This window comes from Montipora foliosa, chromosome 13 (genome assembly GCF_036669935.1).
Source record: "Montipora foliosa isolate CH-2021 chromosome 13, ASM3666993v2, whole genome shotgun sequence".
NCBI classification, from domain to species: Eukaryota; Metazoa; Cnidaria; class Anthozoa; order Scleractinia; family Acroporidae; genus Montipora; species Montipora foliosa.
In genome coordinates, this window is record NC_090881.1 from 15,063,989 (window position 1) to 15,071,488 (window position 7,500).

General features: G+C 37.1%; 1 long non-coding RNA gene across 1 annotated transcript in view; it reads right to left on the minus strand.

The window, feature by feature from the left end:
- Positions 1 to 6,789, minus strand: part of LOC137982573 (uncharacterized) — a 7,581-nt gene extending 792 nt beyond the window's left edge. The window contains exons 1-2 of the long non-coding RNA XR_011118750.1: positions 6,654 to 6,789; positions 248 to 467 (exon numbers count right to left, since the gene is read on the minus strand). This is a non-coding gene — a long non-coding RNA (uncharacterized lncRNA). The remainder of the gene's footprint in view (positions 1 to 247; positions 468 to 6,653) is intronic.
- Between the last annotated feature and the right edge of the window lie 711 nt (positions 6,790 to 7,500).

Here is a 7,500-nt window from a genome sequence, read left to right on the forward strand (position 1 = left end):
AATCGTATACATGAATTAATTCCCGTATGAGCACTTTTGTACCAAATCTTTTACTTCACCATTTGATCCAAAACTTCATTTTTCTTGTTAAAAGGTTTACCAATTATTGCAGGGTTATAGCATTTAAAAAGTCAAATTAAGTATCCTTGCCACAAAAATTGACTTGAAGGTACTCTACAAGTAAATCGTCATTTTGAAGACAATAAGGCATCAAATCGCATCATATTCGCCTATAGTTAACGCTTACCTTTTTACTTGAGTTCTTGTAAGCATTTCCCTGCCTTGGATCAGCATTTCAAGAGTAAAAGTAACACAAAATCACCACAAATTTGTGAGCGTTGATACAAACGTTAACAAAGCCGCCGATTACCGCCAAAATCGGTAAGAGCTTGCCGTGGAGACTGCTGGCCAAAATGAAACATTGAAGAAAAATGAACAAGATTCCGAGCGAAATACTCCAATTAACCCTGAAACAAAGTGGGAAACATACTGGTATTCATTAAGTGGATAAGGTGCTGACATGGAGTGTGTAATTCTTAACATTGATGCTTCATGTTCCTTTTGGAACAAGGCCGGTCAAACGTGGAGGATATTTCTATAATCTATAGAATCATCATAATAAAGGCTTTTATTTTCATTTATCCGTGTTACACTATTGGGAATTAAACTGGGGAAATAATCCCTTATTATTTACAATTTTGGGAATAACTTGGGGGAATGTGTCCATATTATTCACAATTCTGGGAAACACTTGGGTGAAGTGGTTCCTATATAATTCGCAATACTGGGAATAACTTGGGAAATGTGTCCATATTATTCACAATTCTGGGAATAACTTGGATAAATGTTCCCATACTAATAACAATTTTGGGAATAACTTGGGTGAAGGTTTCTATATCATTCACAATACTGGGAATAACTTGTGAAATGTGTCCATTTGATTCACAATTCTGGGAAAAACTTGGATAAATTTTCCCATACCAATCACAATTCTGGGAATAACTTGTGCGAAGGTTTCTATATCATTCACAATGTTGGGAATAACTTGGGAAATGTGGCCATATTATTCACAATTCTGGGAATAACTTGGATAAATGTTCCCATACTAATAACAATTCTAGGAATAACTTGGGTGAAGGTTTCTATATCATTCACAATACTGGGAATAACTTGTGAAATGTGTCCATTTGATTCACAATTCTGGGAATAACTTGGATAAATTTTCCCATACCAATCACAATTCTGGGAATAACTTGTGCGAAGGTTTCTATATCATTCACAATGTTGGGAATAACTTGGGAAATGTGCCCATATTATTCACAATTCTGGGAATAACTTGGATAAATGTTCCCATACTAATAACAATTCTAGGAATAACTTGGGTGAAGGTTTCTATATCATTCACAATGCTGGGAATAACTTGTGAAATGTCTGCATATTATTCACAAGTCTGGGAATAACTTGGATAAATGTTCCCATACTAATCACAATTCTGGGAATAACTTGGGTAACGGTTTCTATATCATTCCCAATGCTGGGAATAACTTGGGAAATTTGTCCATATTATTCACAGTTCTGGAAATAACTTGGATAAATGTTTCCATATAAATCACAATTCTGGGAATAACTTGGGGAAATGTTCCCCCATAATTCACAATATTGGGAATAAATTGGGAACTTTTCCCATATTGTTGCCAGCTTTGGGTATAACTTGGGAAAACGTTCACAGCATATTCCCAATATTGGGATGTAAAAGGAAAGTAGACGTTCTTTCCCAATAAAAACCCAAAATTTTCCCCCAAAAGTAATTTATTGTCCCAATTTTTCACATGAGTGGGAAAATTTCCCATTTAATTCCCAAATGGGAATCTCGAAAAGTTTCCTGTGAATCAGAGCCTCGCTGGCTGTCGAAACGAGGGATCTTTCGTTCCTGTGGTAGCTGGTGCGTTTGAATATCAAAAGAAATGGTTGTAAATAGATAATTATCTTCCTTAGAATTTTTATGAAATACCAGCCCCAAAGTGCAATAAAAATGTCCTTCACTTCCCATTAATTATATGCTTTTTGTGAGCACCTTGGTCAACATTCAGCCAGTTAACAGTACCACACAAATTGAGGTTACGGAATGAATGTGCTGTTTACCTTCCCTCTCATCTAAGTTTAAATTACGACTTAACTTCATTCGAACGTACACTGAATTCAGAGACAAGCGAATTACTGTTCTCTTATGTATTCTTTCCCTCTCTTTTACTGCCCTAGGCGGCCAAAGCTCGTCTTGTGTGCGAGACTATCAAAGCTTCACATCAGCAACAACACTGCTATAGACAATGTGTTACTTTTAAAAGCCTTCATAACCAAATAGGTTTCAGATTTGATTTAAATATAGTTAATGAATTGGCACCTTTCGTATCAAAAGAGAGGTGGTTCCATAGAAGTGTGGCGGAAACTGAGAAGGAACGATCACCAATAATTTTGACTTAATGGAAGGAACTTGAATACAGTGGGAACTTACAGAACGTAGACAATAGCGGTTATTGTAGCAGGGACGGAGCAGGCCAGCAAGGTAAGAAGGTGCTAGTTCATAATGGGCTTTCTCAACAGTAGTAAAAATCTTAAATTGGATACGAAAATCAACAGCTTCTGTTGCTTCGCGAGATAGATACCTTCTAATTTCCTAATATTGTACAGGTAGTAGAGTGTTGATGAAGAAATCTTTGAAATATATTAATGTGACCAGACATGGATAGGTTTTAATCAAGCCAAACACCAAGATTACGTAGAGCTGTGTAAGGTGTAATGAGCGTTTTTCCAACAGAGACGTAATTGATGCTAAGTTTTTCAAGTTGACTATATGCTCCGACAGGGAGAAATTTTGTTTTATCATCGTTTGCCATAAATCTATCAGATAACATCTACCTTCTTACGTCAACTACACATGCTTCTAATGACTGGATAGCAGATTGCTGATTATCAACACTTTTTTGTTTGAATGAGAAATACACTTGAGTGTCGTCAGCATAAGCATGAACATGAGGCAAATCACGCTTAAAGTGGCACAATAAAAAAAAAAAAGCAACAACAACAAAAAACAAAAAAAACGTCCTTTTTTTTTCTTCAGATCTCGAATGTGTGGTGCTTAAAACCTCACTACCAAAATATCGAGCTTTGATTTTTATCCAAAGGCTGTTATTTTTATTATTAACCCTTTTTTTCTCCGAAAGTGGAGGGTTATATGTGTTGATCGCCAGTAGAGTAGCAATGTCAAAGTTAAAATCTGATTTGCATATACGCTTATATATCATAGTTCAGCTCGTTTAAAAAGAAACGTTGTTGCTTTTTAAACTTGAAAGGGGAGTCTAGGGAATCCGGAGAAAACGTTGTAAAACTAAGTGTATGTGACAGGGTTAGCACAAGACACTTGCAAACCTATGGACTGTGCAAAAACCACGAAGAAATCCGTGATTATTTGCCCTGCAAGTAAATAAATAAAACAATTAAGGTGTCAAGTGTCAAATTCTCTTGTGAACAACAATTGCGCTGTTGTTATTGGGGTAAGGAACGGTGTAATTATTTGATATGCTATTGTTTAATTTTCCTGCCACTGTGCGGCAGAACCCCATGCTTCCGGTTGAGAGTCTCTCGTTTCATGTCCGGTCTGCGCGTCCGCGTGACAAACTTCATGGCTTCTCGACCAACGCATTAAATTTTAGCTCAACTCTTTGTTCTTGCTGTTTACATTCTTGTATTTTCTCAGTGAATTTATCATAAGGGATTCATTTTATTTCTCCGTTGGACCACATAGATGGATTTCAGTGAACAACAATGTCACGCGTGTGTTTCAAGGACGTTTGCGCGAGAATTTTCTAACATTGATTTGTTTCTGCAAATTTTACCATTGAAAGATGATGAGTTTGTGATTTCAGAAATGTAAAAGAAAAATGGGGGGGGGGGGCTTACCGACCTCGTTTTGGAGAGAACTTGCCCGAACAACACCCTAAATATGAAATAAAATCCGACTTCTTTAGCGAATAAGGCCACAGTGTCTGTAAGCCCAAACATATTGCAATTCAATTACATCTTTGAAGTGAAATGTTCTCTACCAAACTTTGTTAAGTGGACCCATCAAGTGAATTCAGTTAACTGCTGAGGTTCCTTTAAGAAGAAGTTCACATTTAGCGACCATAGTTCCATGCGCCTTGCAGCCACAAGATGGCAGGATTCTATGTCCCGAGGACAGAAATCCCACATTGATATTTTATTCATTTTTGGACAATGTGGAGATAATTGGAAATAAAATTAGTTTCTGAAAAGAAATTTAGGGGTCTCCGAACATCCAAGATCGTTAAATCCAAGCAAAGCTATAGCAATGGCCATTTGCCCTATGATTGTTCATTTTAGTATTTATCGCGCGCTCGATGCATGACGTGGCATGTGAATTTGCGTACGCGGTAAGGATACGCAGTAGCAATGGGCGCGAACGTCCTTAATGTCGGTGTAGAACATCCTAAAGCCGCCTTTTTTGTGATTGGAGAGGACCGATGTTTGGAGCTATGTTTGATTTGTTCTAGAAAATGGAACGAATTGAACGAAAGGGAAACGGACGCGATTCAAATGTTCAAATTACAAAAACTTGCAAGGTAGGCATTTTCTTCATTTGAATATTATCAAACTTAACGGGTCTAAAACTTCATAAATCCATGGCACGTACACATAAAATAGTTAAAAATAATGGCGGAGCTTAAACACTCTCTCTAAACCATTTCAGAGCTAGAGATTGTAGGTCTGAACTTGGTCAATTTTCTAAATATTTTAAATTTCCATCAAATGTCCTCACCTATGACCAAACTATAATTTTCCCAAACTGTTTTTCCAATGTTTAACGCTATGGTAATTGTATTAGCTCTGCTGCAAATGTGGTGACCGAGAAAATAATAGTTTGAGATAAAATGCGAGAACAGTTGTCCTCGTTTTTGCAGTTCTTCACAATGGCCGAAAAGTAACATAAATGCAGCCAGTATTTTCACCTAGTCCGTAGAAGTCAAAGAACTTTCACAACGTCCTTTACTATTGAGTAGCACAACCCTACTGTCTGGTCGAGTTTCATTAGAATTGGCTCACATCTATCCGATTGGTGGACACATACATGTTCACTATTTTTATAGTAAAATTCCAGCTCAGAGGGGTGTCCTGATCAATGGCGGTTATCATTGCAACGACACGTCAGCTGGCCTTAATGTTCTGTTTTTTTGTCAACCCCTCCAGTCAACCTACATCCACACATAAAAATGAAAGGGGGGTCAAAACGTTTCAGTTTCAACTTTTCTTGACTTTCTTAGAGAACTGCTCTTAAGGTCTTAAGGTCACACCTTTCGATCGCCAAAAAAAACAAAAAAACAAAAAAAACATATGTAACAATATTAAATATTTCCAGAGACTTTTACCGGAAGTTTTTTTTTTTTTCCTTTTTTTTTTAAGATTGACAGCATATATAGACTATCCAAGCTCTTTTCGCGGGAAACGCTGTTTCAAAGAAACATACGAGCGATGCGAAGAAGGGCAGGTTAGCAAAATTATCACAAAGGATCATATTTATAATTTATCAGAACTAGCTTTTAGACTCATCTGACGAAGCATATAGGCAAACAAATTATCTTGGTATCTGAATAAAAATCATGGGAATTCGAAATTTTGTAAAAAGGGCTATATCAGTACACCCCCATTGAACGAGGATAAACTCACTTGAAGCGATTATGTGAGAGGACCAAGGGCATTTCCTTAAGTCTTCTTACAACATGACGCGGAAAATACTATGCAACCGATTCACACAATTCTAACCAGTCCGCATTCTAATATTGCAGACACCATTCCTTTGCGACCCCGTATCCCCTATGCGCCAAAGCTTTTTTTTGCTTTTGTTGACACCTTCTGTATTGGTCCGCTTACACGTCTGTGCGGTCTGTAACTTTTGAGTGCAATCGAATCAAGGAAAACCCCGACAATTTTTTTACGTTTCTAGGTGACATACTTACTGAAAGAAATAAATTCCTGAAATATGAAATTCGCATTGAAATAAAACTCGCGAAATGCAATTTGTGCCTTCGCGATTCAAGTTCAAGAGTAAACTGGACTAGCTATCTCCTTGAATAATAAAAGAAATATTCCAGTAGCCATTTTTGTAAACATTAATTTCGCATCTGCGCCGTAATTGGAGAGCACTACATTCGTTTCACTGAAAACACTCCTGAAGGTACACGGTAACCTTTATTTGATTAACAGCCGCTTCTAATGGTGATTTTGAGTCTTTGGTCTTTGTTTCCTAACCATCAGATGGCCTAGGAATATTAAATTAATACACTTCGTATAACAATTAAATCTTTCGTTATTTATTTAGTGTCGTCAAAACTCTTGGATAATCCAAGACCGACAGTGAACGTAAGCTTTAACTAAAATACGCTTTTTTTTTTTTTAAGCCTATGATCGGCGCTATAATATCTTAACTTGGATGAAAAGGAATTGAAATAAAGCGATCAACAATCAAAGTTTCTTATCAAGGGCAAAGCACACGCGTAAATATTTTGAAGCCTATTGCACTTCCATGACTGATTATGATTACAAGACGCATATTCAGTTGTGAAATTTGCTTAATGGCTTACCTGATTCTTGAAAGACAGAAAGAAGCACATAGAAAACACACCATCCGGTCATCTTACTTGCAAACCTCTTTCAGCAAAGCGAATTGATGCAGACTGTTGAGATCTGGTTATGCTGAGAGCGAAACTTCATACTGCACATTCCTCAACCACTGAAAGACTGTGTTAATTTGACCTTTTTAATCTACATGCGTCCTGGTGTCACGCAATAAAACAAATCGACCTGAAAATTATTCGGGATAAACAATTTGAAAATAGGTGGACTAATTATAACGATTAAACAGATCTTATGTGGTAGGTTTTGCTTGATTCACTTATTGGTAATACTATACAGAAAATGAACATGAAGAGAACAGATTTTAAATCAAATTCTCAATGGGTTCAATTTGCAGAAACATGAAACAAGTGTCGATGAAAGAAGTTGAAACTGACTATGCTTCTTTGTTGATTTGATGACAAAATACTTTTTAAGCTGTTCATGGGACGGAACAAACGCAAAAAAACAAACAAACAAACAAAAACAAAAAGAAAAAAAAAACAAACAAACAAAAACACACACAGAAGGCAGTGTGGCCCAGTGTGGCCCAGTGGTTAGGGCGCTTGCCTTAAGATCCGGAGATCCCGCGTTCAAGACCCGCTCTAATCACTCGTTGAATTTGATTTTGGTAGTCCTTGGTTCAACTTCCCAGCTGCGCTTGTAAATAGCAAACTGGTTTGCCTCCGACCAGTTGGGATTCTTAACAGTTGTTGTTGTTGTTCTGTTCTGTCGTTTGGTTGTAATGTTGTCATCCTCCTTACCGCAGATAACTCCTTTTTGTTTTTTTTTAAGGCGAAAGAGATTGAGCTCTAG